Here is a 3,830-nt window from a genome sequence, read left to right as displayed (position 1 = left end):
TCAATTTTGTGATAAATTTGTGAAGAATTTAGCCAAGGAATTGAAGAGAGTGATTTTTCTCCTCCACATTGTCTAAGAACTTGTTAAGTGTCCTTTAACCAGCCGTAAAAACTAGAATAAATTTATTCAGCTGTGGCCTCTCTTGGTCAGGCCATAAATAAGTGAGTAAATGAGTATCTACCTGTATATCCTTGGATAAGATACTTGGGCCGTGTGTGCCTTAGTTCTTCATCTGTAAAATAGGAATATTAATAGTAATTATCTCATAGGCTTATTGTGAGGAATTAGATGGATCAGTATATGTAAACACTTAGAATAGTGCCTGGTGTACAGAAAATGCTCATGAGGTGATATTGTTATTACTATTATACTATAATGATTTATCACCATCTGAGCTAAAGAAGTAGAAGATGTTTCCTTAGTTTGGTAGGAAATGTGATCTTTGTAATGGCTTTGATGTGTTAGAAAGTGGGTCTACAGAGACTATAGTGAGGAGTAGTTAAGGGTGTTTGTTAAGTATTCTTAAATCATCAAACCTGTGATTATTAATCTCATCTCTGCCATTTTAAAGATATGTGGCCTTATGCAAGTTACTTACAAACCCTATCTTCTTCATCTGTAAAATGAGAAGAATAATTGTATCTACCACATAGAGCAGATATAACAATTAAATGAGAATATGCATGAAAGGGCTTAGCCTATTGTTTGATATATGGCAATACTTCATAACTATTAGCTCATAGTACTAGTTAATTAGTCAATTTTATATAAATCAGGAGAAATCCAGGTTAATGTGCTAAAAAGAGACAAATTAAGTAGCTTTGAAATGTCTACTCAAATTGGGACATAATTGTCTCAGTAAAAGGCAAGCCCATACCTCTCACCTCTGGTACCTCTTTTGCATATAGGAAGCAGTCCTTAGGGAAGTAGAAAGAACTCAAGTTCATATAGGTGATGACATATGGAAATGTTACCATTGTACCGACTCTCTCAGCTTCCTGGGCACCCTGCTCTTACCCTTATGACCAGTTTTTCATCTATGTTTATCTGTATTCCACTTCACTGAGCTCCTATCCCTCAATTTGCCTTTGGTAGCTAAGCTTAAATTCTCCTAATACCAAATTCAGTGGAACAATAAATAAGTAAATAAATAAACAAAGGAAAAAATACCTCATGCTTTGGATTTACATGGAGCTGTCACTGATCTGTTGTGTCTAATTTTCTTTTGCTGAACAAAGACTCTGGATATTAAGGTATTACAAAAATCTTTCTTGTTTGGCCACATATATGTTCGCCAGTAATGGAAACTTTTTATTTGCATTGAGAAGATACAAAGTACTTTTGCAGTTTGTCCAACTACCAAGGAGAAAGTAATGCTCATTCATTAATAATTATTAAATCCAGTGCACAAGATGGGGATTGGTCACAAGGCTTGAATAAACCAAAAATTATCTGCATTTTACAATAAGCTGCATGTTAAATAATACTTCCCAAATAAGAGCATTTATTATGTGACTACAAACAGACATACATTAAACAGAATATATTTGGCACTGAAAGAATCCAGCATTTTATAACTATTTGAAGCAGGACAAGGTACATCTGTCTCCAAGGGAGCTAGCCAGCTGCAGATTGAATCAGTTTAGTAAAATTACCACAATCCAGGGTGTGGCACTCATCTTTGCAACCTCCAAAAATCTTTTCCAGGTGGATTGAAGTTAATCAAGCTCACAGTTCTGCATAAGCCCCAATACTATTTTTAGTTTTCAGTGAAGAAAAAAGCAGCCATGCTTGTACTTGTGCCCATAGCACAATTCTCTGTGCTTTTGAGGAAACCACATGGAAGAACAAATTACAATCAAAAGTCTATTTGGAGAGAAAGGAATCAAAGCAAAGTGGATAATGTGTATCAGTGCCTGATGTGTCCAGCTATAGGGTCCTGACTGGCTGAGGTGCTACCAATGTTTCTCCCCAACCATTCATTTTTTTCTCTTCTAAGTGACTATCTTCATTTCTAATCAATATATTATTTACAGATTGATTAATTAACAGGTCTTACTTCTTTTGGTCTAAGAAATATTTTGTCCCTGAAATGCCTTTTTTACATATTTGTTTATTATGATCTGATTTTGTTGTTTAATTTTTAGAGTTTTCAGAAACCTGGTTATTGGCCATATCTAATACATACATTCCCCTAATTTTTTTGCTAGATATGTATGATTAGAAACACACACACTCACTCATTCACTCAAATACTCATAAATTAGTGACTGATGTATTAAGTGGGCTCTGATGAGATTTTAAACTTTTTTCTAAAGATTAATCATCTCATGTTTCTAGTCTTAAACCCAGACAAACCTAGAGATTGCCTATTCTGTGAACATCCACACAAATAAGGAAACACTTGCATTTCACTTCCCTGTGTCCAGACAACTGACCTGGATCTTGCTGACCTACAGTTGAGTGGGGAGAGCCTGACTGACTTGCAAATAAGCAGATACACCATGTATACCAGCATTCTCCCATAAGCTTGATCCATGACTACCTTCCCTGAATTCTTGTGTGTCTCATTGTCTATAACATCTCTTAAACAACTGGGGAACATAAACCAACTGCTTATATCTTGCCTTTGTGGCTTTTATTCCATCCTCACTCTTCTCATGTTTTCCTTTCCTCTTCTAATGCTGGTCAAGCCCTCCTAGGTGCAATGCTGACCATGGATCTGGTCAGGGATAAGGTTCCTCTCTCTCCTACAAGTAAAGAGATGGCCATAGCAGGCTGTTGCAGTCATGGCTTGGAACTGTTATAAACTGGATATGGTAGCAACTCCCTTTAGTGTTGCCAGACTAGATGGCTGGCACCATATAGTTGCAAGACTGACAATCACACACTTTGGTGGGACAAGACTATAAATAAATAGGCAACTGGGACCCAAGTAGCTCTCATAGAAGAAGAGCAATTTCATGTCTTTCTCAAAACAAAGTTCTTCTGAAACAGAACTATGATATCAAATTGGACTTAAATGTCAACATAAATAGAAAAACTAGCATGAGTAAAGTATCATGTTGATTTTGTATGTTATATTCTTGTTGTTCTAATAAAACCTCTTGCTTATGCAAAGAGAGACGGGGTTGTTTTCATCTTAAGAAATCCTTAAGGAGCAAAATTGATCCACATGGATCAGATGGAGGAAGTCCCTATATAAGACATACACTGAAGCTCACAGTTCATTTTCTAACAGCTATAAGCTAAGGAAGTATCCTAGCATGGATTGTCTCACCCCTCAACTTGAGCCTCAGTCTAGGACACAATTGGAAATAAGACTCTATCTGGGGCTGAGATACAGAGGGGAGGTGTCCTTGAGCCTAAAGAGGAAGTAGTGGGTTCTGAGAAGTCCTGCATCTCAACACACCTACCAGTCCAGTATCCTGACTATCCAGATGCTATTTACAATTTGCTGTATTGTCTGTATTAGTTTCTAGATGTCCCTTTTTCTCTTGAGGTCCCTATTTTTACCAAAAGGCAAGCAGGTATACCTTCTCTAACAATTTTGGTATCTGTGGCTTTCAGATCTCTGAAGGCTCTGGAATTACTTTTCATCACACATGTCATCCCTGGGGGTAGTTTTTCAATGGAAGACCATGCATGAGATGTTCCTGTTTTAACAAGTTAAACACCTTTAGTGAAGGCTCTAGCCTCCTTTATTAATTTGATTTACTTTTACTTTAAAATTATAATTAGGTGTAATTCATCATTAATTTCTCATTGTTTTTTTTCCTTTTGGTGTTCAGCATGTGTCCTTTAAAAAAATTTGAAAATATTTTTAAGTG

Source organism: Equus caballus, chromosome 12 (assembly GCF_041296265.1).
Source record: "Equus caballus isolate H_3958 breed thoroughbred chromosome 12, TB-T2T, whole genome shotgun sequence".
NCBI classification, from domain to species: domain Eukaryota; kingdom Metazoa; phylum Chordata; class Mammalia; order Perissodactyla; family Equidae; genus Equus; species Equus caballus.
This window is presented reverse-complemented; position numbering follows the sequence as displayed.